At 43.1% G+C, this 23,556-nt stretch overlaps 1 protein-coding gene and 1 long non-coding RNA gene across 2 annotated transcripts in view; one reads left to right on the forward strand and one right to left on the reverse strand.

Annotated features, from left to right (window-relative positions):
- Window positions 1-23,556, forward strand: part of ACTR3B (actin related protein 3B) — a 1,022,089-nt gene that overhangs the window by 639,629 nt on the left and 358,904 nt on the right. The window lies entirely within an intron of this gene.
- Window positions 12,936-20,203, reverse strand: LOC116814564 (uncharacterized). Its single transcript, XR_004371281.1, has 3 exons — window positions 20,073-20,203; window positions 18,596-18,702; window positions 12,936-13,562 (listed from the first exon to the last, which is right to left on the reverse strand). It is a non-coding gene; the product is annotated as an uncharacterized LOC116814564 (long non-coding RNA).

Raw genomic sequence — 23,556 nt, forward strand, 5'->3', positions numbered from 1 at the left:
TGATTACATAATTATATTTGCAATGGAACATATGGGTATGTCTTACTATTTTCTTGTTGATATATTGATGTAAAGTATATTAGACAAATTAGAAAGGAGAAGGGTAAAAATCTGCCTCATTGTGTACATGTGTGGGCTGCAGAAGATTAGAATACAACTTGCAGAATCTGTTTGCCCATCCATTACGATCGTTATTGCACTCTTCATTCTTCCATTGTGGTAGAATGACTTTTTTTTTCCTGTTTCTTCTCTCCAGCGAGGCTGGCAGCTCGGCCAGCAGGGAACACAGAGCTTTGCACAGAGTAGATACTCAGTAACTGCTGCGTGAATTTTTCTTATTAAAATGCTTGCAACGTCATCTTTATTAAATTTAACTTCTGTACATGTAAAGAAGCAGATAATGTTGCATCTGTCCACAGTCTGGTGGTGGGTGATCGGAGAGGCACTGGAGACTCCCATTCATAGAAAGCTAGTACTGCCTGATTCTGTTAGTTCTTGGGTCTAATGATGAGCTCAGGTCGAACTTGCGTGGGGAGGAGAGTGGTTTTGATAATATTAATCAAAAGACAGAATTCTGGGGAAGTCAACACTGGCAGTCTGGGAAATGAACTCAATGTCTGATAAACAATGTGTCTTATTTAGACCTGGAAGTCTCCCTGACTGTGCATTCATTTTTTCATTCACTGAATGGTTTTTAAATTCCTTTTATATGCCCGGCACTGTTCTAGGTGTAGAAATACAGCCGGGAACAAAAGAAACAAAAATCTGTGCCCTGTGGGGCTTACATTCTACTGGAGAAAATGGAAAATGAAGAATACCAGGAGCGTGTGACATCATAAGAGTGGAGACTATATAAAGATTCACTTTGGGAGGCTGAGGTGGGCCGATCACTTGAGGTCAGGAGTTCGAGACCAGCCTGCTCAACATGGCGAAACCCTGTTTCCACTAAAAATACAAAAAATTAGCTGGGCGTGGTGGCAGGTGGCTGTAATCCCAGCTACTTGGGAGGGTGAGGCAGGAGAATGGCTTGAACCTGGGAGGCAGAGCTTGCAGTGAGCCAAGATTGCACAACTGCACTCCAGCCTGGGCAACACAGAAAGACTCCGTCTCAAGAAAAAAAAAAAAAAAAAGACTGTAAGATGCAGCTCATTTCTCATGGACTGGAGACATTGGTGAAACAGGGGCAGGATCCTGCAGTTACCTTTCCAGCTGGGAATTTGACATAACTAAGCCTTCCAGGACTATATTCCTCACAGGGAGAAGCAATCAGAATTGCTGCATATATTTAAACATTCATTATCAAAAATAAACCTGCTGCATGTAAATAGCTTTAACCCAATGGAAGTTATTTGTTTCTCATAGGAGGGCATTAAAACAGAGATCTGGTGTTAACTCAGGGCTTTGCCAAGGAAATTTAAACAACAAAGTTTGGATGTAAGAAAATGCTTGGCTATGCTCTGCCTTGCCAATACTTACTTCCCTCTCATTTTGTATCTTTGTATTTATCATCTCTCTCCCCATCTTTCTCCCTGCCCCGCCCCAACAACATTATCTATGTCTTGCATGCTGTTGCTGCCTCACAGGTTTCCATAAAAAAGTCAATGCTTGACTCTTGGTTCAGGTGTTACTTCCAGTAAGTAAATACTGGTGCATTTGCCTTTGCCCTTTATTCAAAAATGGTCAGATTTTTTTAGAAGCATGGCAGATTGAGAGACAGAATAGGGGGCAGGTTTTTCTGTCAATCCTATTTTCTACAATAAGTTTGTGCTGATATTTCTTTATTCCTCTACCTTCCTTCCTGTTTTTGCCTTCTAAGTCCTCTCTGCATGTGTGTGGGGGTGGGTAGAGGGGACTGGATTATAGAGATGGATCAGTGTGCTTTCTTGCTCGATGGCTGGACCATTTGGTTCAGACACAGGCAGGGCTGTGGGAGAGAAAAGAGGGGGTTTACTTTCCTGCCCCCAACCCTTGATTCCTGGTTCTAGGGGCATCCCCTGTCTCCGTAGCTTCAGCCTTGGTAAGTGTCCCCTTTACGGCCCCAGCTCTTCCAGGGTGCCCTTGTTCCTCTTCATGTCCCATTGGGCCTAGGAAGGGCCCCCCCTGCTTCTCATTTCTAGTAGTTGCTGGGTGCTTCAACATCCTTGTGCCTATCCCCTATTGGAAATTCTCTCCAGAATTCCACTTGAACAGGCCTCTTTTTCCAGCTGGGTCCTGACTGATATTGTAAATCTATTGTAAATCTAAATAGATTTACAGCTATTATAAATCTATTTAAATAAACATTACTATTTTGAAAAAAACCTACAATTTAAAGGAAAAAACATGAAGATATAATTTAGATAGCATGTTTTCCTGAATCATCTTAAATTATTGCCTCCATGAACCCTATTTTTCTTCCAGCTTCACAGGTGTCACTTCTTTAAAATCACTCTTAGTTTTTTGATTTCAGGTTAGAAATCCTTCTCAAAGGATCTCTTTGACTCGCAGGCATCTCAGCTTCAGAATCAGCTGAGGAGAAAGACACACAGCTGTAACAGTAGAAAGGGCAACTGGGGAAGGAGTCAGGGGTGGGGAGCAACAAACTTCCACCTCGGGGAAGACGTCAATGAGCAGCTGGCATTGTGAACGGCCTCGCAGGATGTCTAGGACGAGGGTGACAAGCAGCAGGTGTCTTTTACTTGTGACAATCTCAGCCCTCGTGCAACTGGAGAAAAGGCAGGTAGAGTGCAGGGTATTTGGGGAACATGAGTAGTGTTGTGAAATTGGAGTTGCGTGGGAGGGTGGGGTCAGCGGGACCGGCAGGTCGGGGAGGCTGAGGTCACCCCTCATCATCGCCCAAACTCACAGCCTGCTATTAAGGCAATTTTCCAAAGGTTCTATTTCCCCCTTCTTTGAGAATGCCATTTACTCTTCCTTTCTTACTGAATGGGATAAGAAATGTCCTCTTTCTGTCAGTGTGAAAGCTGCTATTAAGAAAAAAATGATCTGAAGGAAATGATTTTCACGTTTTATGTGGAAAAAAAAGCATCAAGGTACAATTTAGGTGTTTACCATACAAAATCTACAATTTAGAAAAGATAAATTTTGACCTTTTCTTATTTTAATTCTTTGTCTTTTAAATTGTAGAGTTTGGATTACTCCTAAAAATGTAAATGATGATTCCACTAAGTTAGACCCATTCCGCCTTTCAGCACATGCTCCTGCTTGAGTTTCAACATTCTCATGCAGCTATTTGCTTGAGGGTTGGAATAGATTTTGCGAAGAACATTTGAAGGCTCAAAAATGATTTCGTTGCAATCTCTTTGTCTTCTGGCCTCCTCTGTTTATCTCATTTCTCCCTTCCCTTCCTTGCTTGCTTTTAGGTTCCTTTATTGCTTCTCTTCTACAAATCCTCACCCTTCCACACACTTTTACCCCCAAGTGGGGCATCTGTCCCATGGGGCCCCCAGGAATGGAAAGACTTGAACCCAGTGCCCCCACTTGGCTTCACCAGCCTTCCCTAAATGGGCCCTTGGCCAGGGATTTTCCTGGGATTATGGTGGCACTGGAAATAGAAAAATGGGTGATGTAAGGGAAGATGCTATTGAGCACTGAGTGAAGAGATGGGAGAGATTTACAGTTGACTCTGAGTTTGTAAGCCTGAGAAATGGGAGCATGGAGGATCATTTGAGAGAAGGAGAGGTGAGAAGGATAAGGAGAGAATGCAAGAGGATGGGAGGATGTTTGGAAAAACATTGTGATAAAATGCACGTGCTCATGGAGAATGGCATGACAGCTGTCCTATAAGCTTGAGTCACCTGCATGTCTTGTGGGAATGAAGGGGGCAGCAGAAAAAGGGAGCTATCCAGGCTTGATTCCTGGGACCTGTGGGGAAGCCTAGTGGGGGTGCTGATGACGTTAAATTTCTAGTCCCTAGACAACAGAGGATGGTAGGAAATTGGTGAATATAGGCTTTGTTCCAGAAATTATTCTAGAAAAATTGATGTAAATGCAAACTTTGATAATGGTACCGTATTAGCTCGTTCTCATGCTGCTATTAAGGACATACCCAAGCCTAGGTCATTTATAAAGGAAAGAGGTTTTCTTATTTTCACAGTTCAGCATGGCTGGGGAGGCCTCAGGAAACTAACAATCATGGCAGAAGGGGAAGCAAACATGTCCTTCTTCACATGGCAGCAGCAAGGAGAAGAGGTGAGCACAAGTGGGAGAAGTTCCTCATGAGAGCTCTCTCGCTGTCAGGGGAACAGCAGCATGGGGGTAAACACCCTCATGATTCAATTACCTCCCACTGGGTCCCTCCCACGACACGTGGGGATTATGGGAACTACAATTCAAGGTGAGATTTGGGTGGTGACACAGCCAGACCATATCAGGTACCATGTGAACTATGTGAGTTCCATTTTACAGAGGAGAAAACTGATGCTCATAAGTAACTTGCCCAATGTCACATGGCTATGAAGTGTTAGAACTAGAATTTGAAAATAAATATGACTAACTGACAAGTTTCTGCCCTTTTTAAGAAGCTATATTGCTTATGTGGGAGGACCTAGGCACTTGGTTGGAGGCAGATAGGGCCTCTTGGCATGGGTAGTCATGAGGCTTTGTCACTTTGTACCTCCTGTCCCCACACCAACCCACCCTCCACCAGGAGCAGCAGCAGCACCAATGTTGTAGTGTGACAGGTCCCCACCAGGCTGCTTAAGGGCATTTGTCCGTATGTCCATGGCTTGGACCCTGAAGGCCAGGTGGTGAGCCAAGGCCATGGTGCCCAGAGAAGAAGCAGGTATTCTTTCCTGAGAACTCAAACATACTGAAGTGTACCTGGTAACATACCAAGAAAAACAGTCCTATCACACACACACAAACACACACACACATGGCAAAGAGCCAGAAAATTAGCTTAAAAGAAACTTAAAGACAGCAGGCAGTGGGGATCTCTAGAGCTGTCTTGCTGCCACTCAGGACAGCCCTGGATGTCGGTCCCAATAAACTCATTTACTTATCAAGCTGGACTTGATGGTGTCATTCTTTGGTCTCTTGGCTCCTTCCCAGTTTGCAGGGGATGTTACAATCCCAAGTTCTTCCTGTAACAAATATGCATTCATAATGGCTCTCTGAATGGCATGTGACTATGCAATTTATACAAGCTAGGGAGTTAGCCATGAAGAGACCAAGTGGTACATTTCTTTAATGAAATCATGCACGACTAGGATCAGTGTTATATGCTAGCTCTGGTTCTCTCTGAATGACGTCCAAGGACTCTGCCTGAACTTGTTAGTGAAAGATGAGCCAATGGCAGGGAGGGAGGGAGGGAGGCAGGGAGCATACATCCACTTCCCACAAGGCTTCCATCAATGGCACCATGCATGGGACTCTAAGCTTGAGTCAACTTGCTGGGATAAAAAATAACTTCATCTTGATCCCTTAGGAGACAGAAGTAAAAATAGAGATGCCCTCTGTGGCTTGAATAGAAGTGCCTAGAGAAGGAAAGGCACCAGCATGCCTGGTGGGGGTTGCTTCTCTGTGCATCTTCATGTAAAACATCAGGGGCTTCCAGTTTTCTGACCCTTTAAGGAGTTTTTTGACCCTTACTCACACAAGGTAGGTGGTATTTTTTTTGTTTTGTTTTACAAATGTGGAAACAGAGGCAGAATTGTTACATGGTTATGTTAGAGTAGGTAGTTAGGCAGGCATAAGCAGGGCAGGAGAGGGCCCCCCTCCAACCTAGGAATGTCAGGCGAACATCAGGTGATGGGTCAGGTGGTTGTTTAATTGGTCTCAGCCAGTGTCAGGGAAAGGCAGCCTCACAATAGATAGAAAACACCTGAAGCTGATGATCAACAGCTTCCCAGTAAGATCTTGGGAGTTGGGTGAGTGGGCTCAAGCATGTGCACTAAGAGGCAAAATGATAGAGTTTGATGGTGCATTACCTTTATCTAGGAACACTTGACTGGTAAGGGAAGAACACCTCTAGTGAGCATGTGCACAACTTCAGTAAACACACTGTGCATGCAGCCCCTCCAAAGTGCTGGCAGGCCACTGTGCATGTGGACAGCCCACCCCAGTGGAAGAATCAGGGGAGAAAACATGTTGATATGGTTAGGCTTTGTGTCCCCACCCAAATCTCATCTTGAATTGTAATCCCCATAATCTCCACATTTCAAGGAGAGACCTGGTAGGAGGTGATTGGATCATTGGAGTGGAGTCCCCCATGCTGTTCTGGTGACAGTGAGTAGTTCTCATGAGAGCTGATGGTTTTATAAGTGTTTGACAGTTCCTCCTTCATACACTCACTGTCTCTTCCCTGCCACCATGTAAGACATGCCTCTTCAACTTCCACCATGATTGTAAGTTTCCTGAGGCCTCCTCAGCTATGTGGAATGGTGAGCCAATTAAACCTCTTTTCCTTATAAATTACCCAATGTTGGGCAGTTCTTTATAGCAGTGTGAGAATGGACTAATACACATGTCAATGTATAAAACCCCAAGTCAAAGGTCAAACAGCACACTTGAATCTCTCAAGTCACCCGCTTGGCCCTCTTCCAAGTATACTTTACTTTCTTTCACTCCTGCTTTAAAACTTTTTAATAAACTTGCACTTCTGTCTATAACTTTCCTTGGTCTCTCCCTCTGCCTTATGTCCCCTGGTCAAATTCTTTCTTCTGAGGAGGTAAGAACTGAGTTGCTGCAGACCCGTATGGATTTGCCATTCCTAACATACTTTGATGCCATGACTCAGAGGCATTCCCTATTGGGAAGACACCTCCATGCCTCACTTTCTTTGGATAGATGCATTCAACCTCCTTTTGTGAGTTCCCTCTCCCCTTTCACTCTCCTGCTTACTAACCAACCCCCAAAATGATTCCTCTTGGCCACAGTGGTTCTGCTCCCCCGGCTGATCTCTCAGTTCACCCTGATGGGTGGCTTACTGGGTGGGGAAGGACCTTGGAGTCTGCACTGAGTAGACCTGAAACACTAATGGCCCTCCTGGACAGGAGACTCACGAGAGTGGTAGGGTTAAAGCTTAAGACATGCAATGTCTGGGGTTTCCTCTGCCCTTTCAACTAAAATCAGCTCTTTTCCAAGACCCTGCACCATCTACTCTCCTGTTTTCTCTGTGTGTGTTCTGAAATGGCCTTGTGCACCCATGGGACCATTTGCTTGCAGGGGGCAAGTCTGCCCTTTCTCTGCTTTCAATTCACATGCTGTGTGACTTCCTTCTTTGCCCTAAACACACTCCCTGTTATTCATGCACCCATGGCTCTTGCTATGTTTGCATAGCAGCAAAAAAAATGGGCTCCCTAGTGGATGTCTGTTGGCTCACTGCTGGGACAGACTCTAATTGGAGCCCCAGCTCTGCCAACTCCTTATGACTTATCATACACTTTGCTTGTCATCTGTGTTATGCTGCTGGGCCCAGCTTTTGAAGCAGTTTGTCCACCTGCATTTGTCCTCATTCTGTGGCCCTTTAAGGATCCCTACTTGATTTTTTTTGAGTTAGCACCCCTTTGGGAAGAGGGAAAATTCTTCCTTTGTCATTTGTGATCCCTTATCCCAGGCCCCATGTCCTCCAGAGGTTCTTCCTTTATGTCAAGAGGGCAAATAAACATTGCCCTCTCAAATCCAAGGGCTGCTGCTTTTGCGAGCACATGAAGGCTTTCCATGAGTATTCCTCACACTTCTTCTCACTTCCTCCTGTAGCAGAGGGATTGTCCTGTCTGCTTAAGCATTTGTTCTGTATGTTACCCCTGGAGGATGAGGAAGCCTAAATACAAATTTTCCTCTATTCCTCTAATCACTTCCATGCCCTCAATACACATCAAGGCCTTCAAGGCAATATTAGAAGGGAGGGAAGTCCAGCCCCCTTGCAGTAGCTGGCCGAAAAACAGGGTCCTTGTGTACTTAAAGAACATGGGAAATGAGAATCATCATTTTGTTGCTAGACTGCTCTGAGTGAGAATCACTATAAGGTCATGGAGACAAGGATATAGGCCAGCCCATGGCCACAGGCACAAGAGAACCATAGGACAAAGATGAAGGCTGGTCCTAGGCTAACAGATTACCATTAGAACAGAGAGGAAGGTTAGGGGTACATGGTTAGACCAGTTCATTCCAGTACCCCAAGGATGAATAGGGGTGCCCCTGTTCACTCTGATATCTCCTCTGTTCTCAAGTGGGTAATTTTGATGAGATGAGGCCAAGGTTAAGGTTACATAGTAAGACTGGTTCATTCTGGAACCCTAAGGATGAATGGTGGATGCCCTGTCCAGGAAAGGATAATAGAGAAATAAGAAGGGATGCCTTCTTTTTTTCTTATTTTTTTCTCCTCTGTCCTCTCTTTGCAGATGGATAATTGTGTCCATAAACCACAGGATATGCCCTTTGGATGCATCCCCAAGAAATCTGGGGAAAAGTTTGATCCCCCAAACCTTAAAACAAACAAAAAACTAGTTTTCCCTTGTAATACTGTTTGGCCTAAAAATGAACTGGGAAAAAATTATAAGAGTCAGCTTCAGAACCCAGTGTCCCTGTGCAGGAAATCCTCAAATTAGCCTCCTTAGTCATTTATAACCCATATGGGGACAAGAAGAACAGGGCTAGGGAGAAAAGAGAAACATGGAGACCAGAGACAGGCTCAACTATTGGCTGCTTTACAAGCTTTTCAGTCCCTTCCGGGTTGCTCTAAGGACTCTCTTCCAAGTAACTACCATCCGTGCAGGAATCCAGGCCACTGAATTGCAAATTGCACTAATGGGATAAATGGGAAAAAGCCCCACACAGCTTTCCCCCTCTGCCACAAGGTTGGCCACTGGAAATGGGACTGCCCTGAGATTCAAAGGGCCCCCAGGAGAGAATCCCAAACCCTGATGGCTCTGAGCTGAAAGGGCTTTGTGATCCAGCTGGCTTCCAAATTAGACATTGTAATCTACAAGACAAGGCCAACGGCAACTTTGGAGGCAGCAAATAAAATTATAAATTTCCCTTTGGGATTCAAAAGCTCCCTACTCTGTGCTAATCTCCTTCTCTTAGCAACTCTCCTTCAAATACTGTTGGGTAATTGGGGCAAATGGCACCCCCTCCCTCCAAAAGAAAAGATTAATGCTCCTTTATATTACTCAAGGGATCAATTTCCATTCTCCTACCAGTCTCTGGTAATGTTGAAATACCCCACATCTCTTTGGGGCAAACATATACTTTCCAAGATGGGTGCCTGTGTAACATTTACCCAACCTCTAATCATTTTTCTCTCTAATAGCTCTATTTCTCCTGGGAAAGTTACCTAAATCTTTAACCAATACCTTTAACCTAGGAAGTCCTACCTCAGGGGTTTAGAAATAGCCCATACTTACTCAGGTAAGCCCTAGCAAAAATCTAGCCAAGCTATCTTTTGTTGGGGGCTAACTTCTACAGCATATAGATAACTCCTCATCTGCTCCCTCTTCACAGGACTTGCACAGCAACATGCAGTACAAACCTTAACTTCCTAATGGAAGGAAAATGACTTTTGTTTAATTCAAACATGATTAAGGTAAATAGATGTTTTTGGTAAGAAAAGTTATAAAGAAAAGATATTTTATATGAGAAGGGATCTTGTTTGGTAAATTCTTGTCCTAAAGTAAAATTACTGATTGTTTAAAAGAGGGATGTTTAGGACAAGTCAGAAAGTTCAAGCATGTCATAGATGCTCTGTGTAAGTTGTGAAAAGATTCGTGAAAGGGAATTAATAAAAGAAATGTTACACAATTTTAAAGGTTATTAAACCTATTAAACGCTTCATAAACTGCTACTATAACTCCTAACTGTACAACTTGCCTACTTTAAAGCTGTTAAATTCTGAGTAAAGCCTGGGGACATACAGAGTTAGCCATGTACCCTAGCTATGCTGGAAAGAGTCAAACCTGATCTTCACTTCTGTCTCATGTTCTAGGCTCCAAAGCTAATACATAATTAGAATGGCTTAATTACGAGGCTTTTCACCAAAATTAAAAGTAGTTAAGAGATAACAGTGTAACATGTACTTGAGACTACTGGAAAAACAGTTTTACATGCAGGATGTGTAAGGAAAGTAAAATGTGCTTTTGGTAAAAGATTATATGAAGGCATGGGAATGTGAATTTTTGGCCTAGTTTATAGGGTTAAAGGATGTTTCAAGTTAGAAAGCATAAAACTGAAGGTTTAAGCAAGTTCTGGAAGGTTTGTGAAAGATTAATCTTGTAAAAGAAATTCTGTATATGCATATATTGGCTAAAATTAAAGGGGTATTCAGTTTAATAAAATAAAAGCAAAGCACAGTTTTCTTAAAGCACTACTTTTTTTAACAGAAAATTATAAAGGGTTATAAAAGGTTAATGAAAATCTTACCTTATGGTCAAACTGATTAAGATTGGATAAATTTGTCTATAAGGTTTTATTAAGAATTGCATTTGACATCAATAGTACACTAATGCAAAGGTACAATTTGGCTTTATTTGGACTGTATTTGCATAAATGTGTTATTGCAATGTGTTTCAAAATTATGCAAAACTCCTATAATTCTAGTTTGACTTAGTATACAGTAATAATTATAATTGTCATATTAAATTATTGTGTGCCACAGAGGTAACAAATTTCCTTGTCAATTGTTTCTTCAACTGTGGCTGTCCAAAGACCTTTTGTCATCCACAATTGTTATCTTGTTTCAATGCCTTTTAAAATGTAGTTTTATATCAGCTATAGGACTCTAATAGGTGCTCTTAAATGCAGGTTTCTGATAACTTTGGAGATTGTGACATTATAATAGAGGAAAACTTTTCAGGACTCTCACAGAGAGGTAAAATGTTGATGAATATCAAGGAGAAGAGGAATTAATTGCATGGACTGAACTAAGACTAAAATAATACTTTTATGACTTTTTGCTTAAAATGTTGCTAATCCTTTCACTGTGTTAACCAGGCTGGGGGTGGTAGACACAGAAACTCTGAAGTCACCAGGGAAACTTCACAGCAAGGCTTTGACTGGGACTATTCCCTGCCTTCATCTGGCAGAAAGGACTCAGTGTAGCTGCCCCATACTTGGCCAGACGTAAAGAGTTCTTTCTGCCCTCTGCATCTGTCCTCAATCCTCCCTCTCGCTCGCTCTCTTCTCCTGGAAGGGGTTTCAGCCACATTGTGCCTCCTGCTGCGGTCTTTTTCCTTCTTTCTGCTTCCCAAGTTTATACCAGGCTACTTATTAACACAGGGCCAGGTGTGTTATAAGCATCAGTGTGAATTGTGTGTGTGTGGATGAGCTTCAGTGGAGCACCTGAGAAAAACAAAAAACCAGCCTTACAGATGTTAACCATAATGGCTCCAGTCTGGGACTCCAGCAGGCTGAGGCCTGAGCAAACTCACTCTTTTTTCAGTCAAGAAGCCAGGACATTGCAGAGTGCTGTGAAAATGTCCTTTAGGTGTCCCAACACCTTATAAAGAGTTTGCTTATTTCTCCAGTACAGAAATTCATGGTGATCATAAAAATTAGGAAAACACAGAAAAGTAGTTAAAGTAACTAGTAATTACAGTTAGTATTATATTTACTTTTTAATAAAAGCCAGATGAAATAATGAGGTGGAATTATATAAGAATATTAAAAGATAAAGCATGGCAAAAATTAGTCTAACCATCATTTTATGGCTGTCCAGTAGTCTGTAAGGTGGATAAATCATAGTTTATTAAACATCTACCCTACTGGTGTATATTTAAATTCTAGCCAATTTTCCCATTACTTAAAAAAATGTAATAAACAGCTGTGTGCATTCTCACACAGCTCAATATTCTTAGACTCTCAGCCCAGATTCAGATCATACCATTACTGAATGAAAAAGTATAAATATTTCTGATGCTCTTGATACCTCTTGCCCAAGCAAATTCTAGTTTCAGTGAGAGCCGTAGACTGATTTGTGAGGTAGCCACCTGGCCACCTTAGAGGGCCCTACTCTAAGGTAGCTGTGTGCTAGTTTATGCCTATGTGGCTGATCACGTGGTCCCACAGTGGGCTGGGAGAGGTAAAGTAGAGAAATGGAGGTCAAGGTATGGGGGGAAGGGCAAACTTGGAGATGTGGTAGGAAGCCCTTGTCCAGGAGAATTCACATGGGTGAAGACATTGAGACACCTGGCCAGAGGCCCTGGAAGACCAAGGCTCTTCAGCCTGGAGATTCTTCCCCCTGGGACCAGTCTGGACAAGGGTGTGGAATGCCTATACTTGCAGAGCGTGGTGAAATTCTTTTTTTTTTTTTTTGAGATGGAGTCTTGCTCTGTCACCCAGGCTAGAGTGCAGTGGCACCCTCTCAGCTCACTGCAACCTCCACCTCCCAGGTTCAAGTGATCTTCCAGCCTCAGCCTCTTGAGTAGCTGGGATTACAGGCACCTGCCACCACACCAGGCTAATTTTTGTATTTTAAGTAGAGACGGGGTTTCACCATATTGGCCAGGCTGCTTTCAAACTCCTGACCTTGTGATCTGCCTGCCTTAGCCTCCGAAAGTGCTGGATTACAGGCGTGAGCCACTGCGTCTGGCCAGAAATTCATTTTTATTTGGAATATAAACTACAGTGAGCAAATTCATGTTTATTTGGTCTATTTGGAAACGTTTGGGAAAGAAACTGCAGTGAGTATTTGCCTGCCTGCGGGGCCTCTTGTGCAGCCGTCTCCCACTTTCTCTGTGTGGGTGTTTCTACAGCAAAGTGAATTAGGCTTCCTGCTGTGCCACCACAATTAGCCGTGTGTCTACCTCCATTGTTAACATCCAATCAAGCAACAAGAAATAGCTGACTAGGAACATTCTTTCATCTGGAGAACTATAGTCTGAGCCTTTTCTTTCTAAGGAGGGTGGGGTGGACAGCATTTTCCCTTTGGTGATGAACTCTTGTTCCAGAAAGTATAAAACCCACTCACGCCAACACTGAAAAACCAAACCCACATGTCAAGGTAGCAAATCTATTGATGTTATACTGCTTAGCGGAAACATTAATATCGTATGTATCAATCTTGTAGAGCAAAGCTTTAGAGCTACTTATGAACCCTGGAAATTAAGAGGGAGCAAAACTGGGGGACACTCTCTCCCCCATGAGGAGAGTTTGGCTATTGTCACATTACCCAGTGGTATTTATTAAGGTCGGCATGTGTTCTGTTGCTTGCTCTGCAGAAGAAAATGTATTGGGGTAATCGCAAAAGCACATGTACCCAGGGCCAGTGCTGGGTTTGATGGACGTCCACGTGGCGGTCAGCCTGTGTCGCCAACTGTCTTTGTTTCTTTCTCAACATTCCCTTTCTCCTGCCTGTTCAGGGTTCCTGTCTCTAAATAAAAGCCCCAGGAGGACCATGACTTTTTTTTTTACTGCTCAGTTCAGGTAATATACAAGGCTATAGTCATTTTTTATGGCCAACAGTCTTGATTCAGAAATTCGAATGTGCATGCCAAGATGTTAATAAAAAATTCTGAACTTAACTCAAAGCTAAATCTTCACCCTTCCCCAGTATGGGTCTGTGGGGAGGGGATGTGGCTTTTGTCCTCTGCTTTTCCCTGTTCACCTCCTTCCACACTCAGGAGCTGAGATAGAGGGGAGAGAAGGAGGAAGGCCTGAAGGTGTGTAAGGCTTACAATGACTCTTGGAGGCTGCAGAATCCTCTTTTGTCCTCTTGAGCGTACACTTTCTGAGACCTCTTCAGCCCTTTGGCGCAATCCAGTGGACCAGACCCCAGAGGACTCCACCCAGCTCCCTGTCTCCTATAAATACTCGCCCCTTGTTCAATGAACTCCAGGAATGGGTGAGATGACCCGTCTACAAATGTACTCGGGCTCTGCTTCCTGAGTGCAACTGCAGGGGTGACCTTCAGCATCTGGAGTGGTGAGGACTCCAATCCTAGTTCACTGTCTCTGCATGGATGGGGCACCCGGTCTCCTTCTCTCCCGTTTCCCAGGACAACAGGTGGAAGCCGTCTGCCCTCGAGCTCCTGCCACCTCACCTCCCGCTCCTGCCCAGCTCCGTGGCTCCGGCAGCCCTGCCAATCTGTGCACACCCTACAGAACCTCATCTCAGGGCCTTGGTGCTGGCTCTTCCCTGTGCTGGAAAAACATTTCCCTCAGTTGCCTGCGTGGCTAATCCCTTTCCTCCTATTTGTTCAAAAATCACCCTTTTAGCAAGTTCTATTCTGGCCACCATATTTAACTTTCTCCTGCCCTGCCTCCAGTCCTGTACCCCTGAGTCTGCTCTATTTTTTTCTATGGTGCTTATCACTTTCCAACCTACTGTGCAATTTACCTGCTTATTATGTGTGTGCTGCTGACGCACCTGCTTCCAATAGGACAGAAGCTTGAGAGGGCAGGGGTGTTGGTCTGCACTGCTCAGTGTTGGATGCTAGATGATCAGAGGGATGACTCGAAACGTCAGTGCTCAATGAGGTTTTGCTGAGCATGCAAATGAAGCAGCAATCTCTCAAAATCCTCTTTTCTCTCGTGTAACTCTTTCAATGTTTGAAGTCCTGGATATTGCCTTTTAAAACTTACATATTGTGATTTGGCTTCTCTCTTTATGCAATTTCATATCTAATTCAGTTGTCTATTGGACATTCAATTTAATAACCCTTTCAGTATTTTTTCGTAGAAAATGGTGGAATTGTGTTCCTACTTTTCATGATTTTCAGCATGTTTCATATTAAAAAATTAAAGTAGTCTTGGTTAGTTTATTTTCCCTGGGGCCTGGAAATGACAGAATTTAACAGGTGAGCCAAAAGGCCAAATAATGGGAAAGTCACTGTCCGGTTGGACAGCATATTCATAGTGGGTGCCTCTTGTCCTCCTCCTCCAGCCTGAGATCTTGTGCCCATTCATCTGCTCTGTGCACCTCTGCCATCATCACCAGCCCCGTTGTCTGTATTCAGAATGACCACTCTGCCATCATCACCACCCCCATTGTCTGTATTCAGGATGACTCGCTGTTCCCCCCACACACCGTGCGCTTTAGTCTCTCCTCCTCCTCACCTGCTGGGGAGCCTCCTGGGGAAGCCGCTTCTTTTGTAACCCTGCCTCTTTCTTTTCAGGACACAATTTTCTCACCATCTCTTCCTGGATGCCTTTCTTCATTCCCACATGATAGCTGTCACCCTCCTCTGGTCATCATCCTGCACCTGCCTGCATTACAGACTGTTACATTGCACACTGCACTGAACAATGCATATATCTATATAAAGTAATTCTATCATCTATCTATCTATCATCTATCTGTCATCTATCTATCATCTATCTGATCCCCTTTTTCTTTCTATCGTCTATCTATCTATCTATCTATCATCTATCTATCTATCTATCTATCTATCTATCTATCTATCTATCTATCTATCTATCTACAATCTATTTATCTAAAAGCTGGAAGGACCTGAGGGCAGTTTCTATGAATCTTTTTTTCTTCATATTTATAGTCCTAGGAACAACCACAGAGCCTGGAAAACACCCAAATGCCTTGAGAGTAGAGTCAATGACTTATTTCCATTTGTGTATTTCCTGTACCTATCAAGATGCTCAATTATATTGAATGAAAAACTGAATGGATACAATTTATCTTCACAGACCAAGAATTCCCTAGCTCCTGTAAAACTAAGCTGGCTCTACTGTTCATTTCTGGGGCTTACCGTATCTAGCTCCATGCTTGCTGTTGTCCCGTGTGTGCCTTTTCTGTACCTGCTGTGTGTTTCCCATGTGTGTTGTGCGTCTCCCGCCTAAGTTCCTTTCCATTGTTTTCACAATGGCATCCTTGCCAGCCCACAAGATCTAGACTCTGATCCCACCTCTCAGTGAACTGTGTGTCCTCAAGTACATCACAACCTCTCTGAGCTCTGCCTTTTTATTGTTAACATAGAGAAAAATCTATGATGCCATTAGGCTTTACTGCAACCCCGAGAGCTCAGTACTGAGTGGAGTCTTGTGGTTGGTGAGGTGCTCTTGAGACTCTTGCCCACAACTTTTCTGCCCTTGAACTTGCTTCCACCTTCTTGGTGTGTGGCCAGGCCATCCCAGCCTCACACCCCACAGGGCAGAGGATCCCAGAGCACTCCCTGTAAACCCGCAGAGGGCCCTGCAGCCCGCACGCTTCCCACATCTGAGCAAAGCCGGGCTTCTGGCTGCCTTGTCCTTGCTAGATCAAGCTCAGAGGTGCTCAGAGTCATGCTGGGAGGGTCTCCTTCCATCACCAAGAATGAAAGGCACTGACTGGGCCTGTGGGTTACAACAAACATCCTCAGCAGCCTCGTCCTATGGGGCTCTGGCCCCCACCAGCTCACCTGGCATCCTTCTTTCCCACATCTACAGCCGGCTCCTTGCCTGGCATGAAACAGAGCAGGGGGTACAGCTGAGCCTTTCACGGCAGTTTTCTCTGCAGCATTTTAAACTGCTCATGGCAGTCTTCTCCCTAGAAAGAAAGGCCATTCTTGCCCCTCTCCTTCTCTCCAAAGATTTGACTTCAAAGGATATTTTTGATGTCCCTGATACAAGCTACTTTATTTGTGCTATAACTACAGGGGCAATGGGTGCCAAAGGGCACCGGTCACCATTTCTGTGCTTGAGAAAAAAAGGACAGATCATATTTATTTATGTGTCTCTATTTGTAACTCAAAGTAGAACAAAGAAAGTGCTGAAAATGGTGGGTAAGTTATGTTGTGGGCAGCACAAGGCCAGGCATAGCCAAATCCACACGCGTTTGTGTCTCTCCACAAACTTTACAAGGTCAGACTTTACCAGTGCTATTTCAATAATAAAAACCACGGGCTCTGTGGAGTTCCTGAGGAGGCAGTTGTCTTTAGGCCTCCCATGCACTCAGGAGTCAGAGCCACCGTGGCATGCAGGCTCAAGCCACTGCACAGGCCAGTCAACATTGCAAACCATGCATGATAGTATACTTAATCAATCTATAAATGTTATAGATGAGAGTTTTCACATCAAACAGAGTGACATTTAACATCAACACAAAACGGGATAACAAACGAACCAGTAGAAGGAAGGTGGTGTGGACAAGGAGCACCTCTTGGGTGTATCCTGATGGTCCTCAAGGGAGAGTCCTTCAGGTGGACACTTCCTTTGGTGCTGATCACAAGTGACAGTAAGATGTGTATGGAGGTGGCTGTGTTCAGCTGGTGAGGTCCTGCTCTTTGATAGACCATGAGTCCTCTGGTGAGGATCTTAGTAAAGGGTCACACCCCCATCTGATTGGATGCCATCTCTATTGATTAAGTGGACATCTGGTCCCTGCTGGCATGATGCCTTTTGAAGTACAAGGTGGGGTCATGTTTTAAGACAGAGTCACTTATGCCAATGATGCTGTATGTAATGTATCCTCACGTGACTAGGGGACATTATGCTAACCTGTGTAGGGGGTGCTTCTACCAATGACCTCAAAGATTAGAGATCTTCCAAAAAAGATGGCCATGTCTTTATAACTCCCAGAGCACAGTATACTGTAGACTCAAATATTTGCTGAATATTGGAGTTTTGAGAAAGGAAAGATCACCTTTGATTTGGCTGGCTATTTCCACTCTCCTAGAAAAAGTAGGAAGGATGTTTTACGGGCACTGAGGCACTCAATTGAAACCCTGGTATAGTTGCAGCAGACTATGTACAACCAACGCTCTGGCAGGAACTCGGCCGTTCAAAAAGCGGGGAAGAGGTTCCTGCTGATGGAGGCGGAGGCTCCTGCTCCCCTGCCTGGACTGTGCTTCTCCTGTTGAGCTTGTTCCCCACTCAGGCCTCAGCTATGAGGCGCCTGCTATGCCCACACTGTCTACACTAGCTTTCCCTGGTTACTCACCATTTTTACACTCCTTTCATAAATTTCATAGCACTTGATGTAACCTGAGATGACTTGTCTTATTCCCTTTTTCTTGATTATTGCTGCATTTGTGCATGGGAATGTAAGCTCCCAATGGACCAGGCCCCTGTCTCAGTCACTGCTCACCCCGAGTCCCTGACACAGTGTGGGGCTGGACAAGGCCTTCCATACCTGTCATTACTTGAGCTGACGGGAAGGTAGCCAAACCCCATTTGTGACCACATTATGGAGGCTTCAGCTGTCACGACAGAGGGAGGCGGGTTTCCGGCATATGGCAGGTTGACAGTGCCCAAACAATCGGCTCCCCGTTCTCTTATGTCATCTCACAATGGCAGGGGCCTTTCCAGCACCCACTTCTAGGGCACACAGGGCCTTCCTGGCGAACACTCAAGATGATGCTTAGGTTTGGATGGAGATTTCTTTCTGAAGCCCTGACCCTCTTTCTGAGATAGAAGGCACTCTCCAGCGGCATCGTCTAAGTCTCCTATGCAAGATGATGTTGTCAAATATGGCAATAACCCAGCGATTATTTCTTTTTTTTCATTAAATGATAGATTATTATTGAAAATAATAAACATTTATCAAAATGATACAAAATGATTTTACCCTATCAGTTTAAGGAAACTCTTGGCATGTGCAATAGTTACTTCCCAATTGCCAAGTTCACGGTCAGGCTTTCCATTCCTTGTGATTATTTCTAATGCTCCTGAAAACGATGTACAGTAATCCCCAGCCCCACTTGCTAGCAGTGGATCTACAGGCCTACCTTTGGACTCAGTGCTGCCAGAATTTGGTCTTAGAATTTGTTGATTGCATTGTCCGAGTTAGAAGACTCACTCCTGATGTGAACATGGGTTTTGCATCTCAGTTGATCTGTAAAATTCACAGCACCTCAGGAAATCTTTGAAAATTACAAATCTGATCACATCCCTCCTTTTCTTAAAGCGCTTCGATGACATCCCATTTTCCTGAGGATGAAATGTAAACTCCTTAGGCAGTTAAGAAGGTCTTCTAACACCTCCCCTCACCTCCCCTCTTCTCACTCTCCTTACATCGTGGGCTCTGACCACACAGACTTCTTTTCTGTTCTTAGGCAAGATTCATGGTCTCTGAGCTTTCACACATGGTGATCTTCTGCCTGGAACTGCACACTACTTTTTTTTTTTTTTTTTGAGATGGAGTTTCACTCTGTCACTCAGGCTGGAGTGCAATGGGGAGATCTCAGCTCATTGCAACTTCTGCCTCCCAGATTCAAGCAATTGTCCTGCCTTAGCCTCCTGAGTAGCTGGGATTACAGGCGCCTGCCACCATGCCCAGCTAATTTTTTATATTTTTTGGTAGAGACGGGGTTTTGTCAAGTTGGCCAGGCTGGCCTCAAACTCCTGACCTTAAGTGAGGCACCACACCTGGCCTAGAATTGTACACTTTTTTTGCCTACACCCAACGGCTAATACCCATTACTGAAATCTCAGCATAAATGTCCACTCTCCAGGGAGGTCTCCTGGGCCCACTGTCTGTGTCAGGACTCCTACTCTGGGCATCTCAGCAGCCTGTGCTCACCACCATGGCAATCATGACATGTTATTATGTGTATCTATTTAGTGTCTACCTTCCCTGCTAACTGTGCATGCTAAGAGGAAAGGGACCCTTTTGCCTCAATTCCTATTCCACCCCTCACACTAAACAGCATATTTGGCAAATGGATGAATGAAGGAATAAATGAATGGGGACAGGAAGTTGGCCCAGGAGCTTTCAGAGATGCTCCAGTTTTAGGACTCAATGATTTTCTCAACTCCCTTGATTCCAGTTGGAACCTCTCCTAGTTCTTTTCCTAAGCCTTGCTCACTCAGTTTCTTACTTCTCTCTTTTACTTTAATTTGTTTACTTCTGCACTCAAGATCTCTGTCAAATTATTCTTCATCAAGTCATCTGGCTCCTGGCTCATTACCAAATTAGCATTTTGAAAAACCACTCTGGCTTTGTGCATGCATGAGAGTACTCAGGTGCAGAAAGGGCTACATCATGACGTGTGCACACTAGACAAGAGGGTGTGTGTGACATTTGTATCAGTGACTGCACGTCAATGTATAGGATTGGGTGCTTCAAAGCAAAGGACAGGGGCTCACAATTGTTTTTCTCATTCCGTATCTGAGGGAGGTAAGATTAATTCCATAAATATCAGCATTTTCTGTAGCATCAATTCCCAGGGAGACTAAAAAAGCCTGCCCTTGAAAGGAACCTACCAGCATCGGAACAGTCTGCACCAACCCCTTCCTCCTTTGCAGAATTTTTATGAGAGCAGTATCTGCATTCAGAGTAGACGCTGTGTGTTTAGTAGCATTTAGAGATGGTTGAGTGTCTTCATTTTTCTCTGAAATGGGATCCCACATAATATAACTTTGCAAGGGATAAATATTCTTAATATGATAAAACGACTTTGTAATTTTTATTTGTTGATTAATTACTGAGTTGTGCCAACTTTTCCTGGCAGGATTTAAAAATCCAGGCTGGTGTGCAGTGGCACACTCGTGGCTCACTGCAACCTCTGCCTGGCAGGCTCAAGTGATTCTCGTGCCTCAACCTCCCGAGTAATTGAGACCACAGGTGAGCACCACTAAGCCTGGCTAATTTTTGTGTTTTTAGTAGAGACAGGGTTTTGCCATGTTGCCAGGCTGATCTCGAACTCTTGGTCTGAAGTGATCCTCCCTCCTCAGCCTCCCAAAGTACTGGGATTACAGGTCTGCGCCACTGTGCCCAGCTGTCAGTAAACTTTTTCTGTAAAGGGCCAGAAGGTAGAGAGAGTGTAGGCTTTGTGGGCCCATTCATATTCTTTGTAGCCACTACTTAGCTCTGTCATTGTAGTACAAAAGCAGCCATAGATAATGCACAAACAACACGCATGGCTGTGCTCCAGCAAAGCTTTATTACAGCAGTGGGTGGTAGACTGGATTTGGCCAATGGGCTGTAGCTTGCTGATTCCTGCTCATAAAGGTATTGATACTCAGTAAACACCCCTTAATACAGTCTCCTTTTATAAATGCTCTCATTACACGTGAAAAGAATGTTTAGTACACTGTTGGAGTGTTCTATACGTGTCAGTGAAGTCAGCTAAGTGTTGTTCAAGCTGTTTATGTACTCAATGTGTGTTTGTGTTTTTATTGTTTGTTTTTGTTTTTTTGTCTCCTTGTTCTAGCAATTCCTTAGGGGAGCATTAAAATCTCCATTGATACTGTGTATGTGTGTGTGTGTGTGCGTGTGTGCCTAATTCCACTTTTTCTGACTTATTTCTTTCTTTCTTTTTGGTTCTACTAGAATTTGCTTCAGATATTTCAAATATCTGTTATTAGGTACATAATCATCTATAATTATGTCTTTTTAATGAATTAACACCTTTAAAATAAAATTCCATTTTTGTTCTTAGTTATATTCCTTGTTTTGAAATCTACTTTGTCTGTTAACATAGCTACTCCAGCTTTCTTTTGATTCATCTTTTTATGATATTTATTTTCCCACCTTCTTACTTTTAATATAGCTACAATTTAAAGTATGTTTCTTATATCCAGAACATAGTTTTACTTTTTGAACTAAGCTAATAATCTTTGATTTTTTCTTTTGATGTTCAGCCAGTTATATTTAATGTAATTGTTGATTAGTTTAAATGTACTGTTTTGCTGTTTTTTTCCTGTTTGTCCTATCTGTTCTGTATTCTTTTTTCTCCTTTTCCTGCCTTCTATTTGATTACTTGAGTACTTTTTTATGGATTCATTTTATCCCTCATATTGATTTATTAGCAATATAGGTTTCATTTAGTGTTTCTCTAGAGTTTCCAACATATGATTTAATTTATCACAGTCTATCTTCAATTGGCATCATCTGCTTCACCTGCAGCATAACATACTTAAGACTGTAGACTTCCACTTTCCATCTCCTGTCCTTCGTGCCGCTGTTGTTAGACATTTTGCTTTTACATGTGGTGGCTCTGAAATATGTCCTCTCAAAAGATGGAGTGTAATTCACCTCCCCTTAGTGTGGCCTGGACTTAATGACTTTCTACTAGAGTTTAGAACATGATAGGAATGTTGGTGTGTGACTTCTGACTAAGTCATTAGGAGCACTTCAGCCTCTGCCCTATTTTCTGTCTTGGATTCCTCACTCCGGGGAAGCCAGCTGCAGTGTCATCAGGACACTCACGTAGCCCATGTGGAGAGAAATAGGCCTGCTGCCAACAGCCAGTGAGGGTCTGAGGCCTCCCGCCAACAGCCAGTGAGGTGGAAGCAGATTCTCCAGCCCCATTTGAGCCTCCAGATGATGGTATCCTTCACTCACTCCATGATTACAACCTCATAAAAGACTCTGAGCTAGAACCACTCAGTTAAGCCACTTCCAAACTCCTGACCCTTAATAGCTGTGACATAACAAATGTTTGTCATGTTTGGCCACTAAGTGATTAGTGTATTTTGCGATACATCAATAATGAATACAAACTAACTTTCATTGTTATCATTTTTAAGCAATCATCTTTTAAAGAGATTATAAAATATATTTCATGTTTAACTACGTATTTTCCATTTTTCCAATGCGCTCATTCTTTTTTGTTTGTGAAAATTTCTATCTAGTATTGTTTTTCTTCTACTTGAAGAACTGTCTTTGATATTTCTTATAGTAAAAATCTGGTGGTGATTAATTTTATCTCAGTTTCATCCTCTAAAAAGGTATTTAGCCTTTAGTTTTCAAAAAAATCTTTTCATTTGGAACTAATTTAAAACTCATAGAAGTTACAAATTTAATACCAAGATTTCCCATATACCGTTTATCCAGTTTCCTCTATGATAACATCCTAAACATAGCACATTTATCAAAATCAGAAAACTGACATTACAACAGTACTATTAACTAAACTAAAAATTTAATTTGGATTTCACCCATTTTTACATGCACCTGCTTTCAGGGGCTTACCATTCTCTGAGGTTTTATCATATTTATGGACTGGAGTAACCACCACCACCACAGTGGGGGCTCTCTTTAGTTTCCCCTGTTGTGCTGGGACCTGAAACTGCTTTAGGCTGTAATCTGGGGTTATGAGCAGGGTTATCTCATTGTTTTTTCTTTTTTTATGGTTCATATTTTTATACTGTCAATGTTCAGTGCCTGAAAGTTATTATTACAGATACATTCATCCAGTTTTTGACTTGATTTTAGTGGAAAGAGAAATATGATACCTGCTATTTATTATGGATGGAAGTACACGTATACATGCTGGAAAAAATTTAATTGCTCACCTAACTTTCTCAGGCACAGGTAATGGAGCTGATGAGCTGTCAGGCTGGTCTGTCTCTTCTGCTGGAAGAGCAGCAGCTGGAACTTTGAATTTCCTCGTCTTTACTGGATCCCATATTAACATGTACATTACCCCTTAAATGGCCTATTGTTATTTCCTGATTTCCTGCATCAATCTATTTCCTCAAGTTAGAATTAGGTGAAAACTCCTCTCCGAATCATCTCCTATTTTCGGTTTTACTCTCCTGCTTTTGGGGGACTTTCTTAATTCTACTTTTTAATCAACAGGCAGTTTTTATTCTTATCTTCAGCAATGTCAGTTTCAAGATGATCTCAGGCTTAGTTCCTTGGTTACATAAATTTTCTCCATCTAATGCTATTGTGTCACCAGGTATTTACAGAAATCTAATTCTCAGAGAATGTCAAAATTGATGAGATTAAATGTTAAGA

Source organism: Hylobates moloch, unplaced genomic scaffold (genome assembly GCF_009828535.3).
Source record: "Hylobates moloch isolate HMO894 unplaced genomic scaffold, HMol_V3 SCAFFOLD_1, whole genome shotgun sequence".
Lineage (NCBI taxonomy): Eukaryota > Metazoa > Chordata > Mammalia > Primates > Hylobatidae > Hylobates > Hylobates moloch.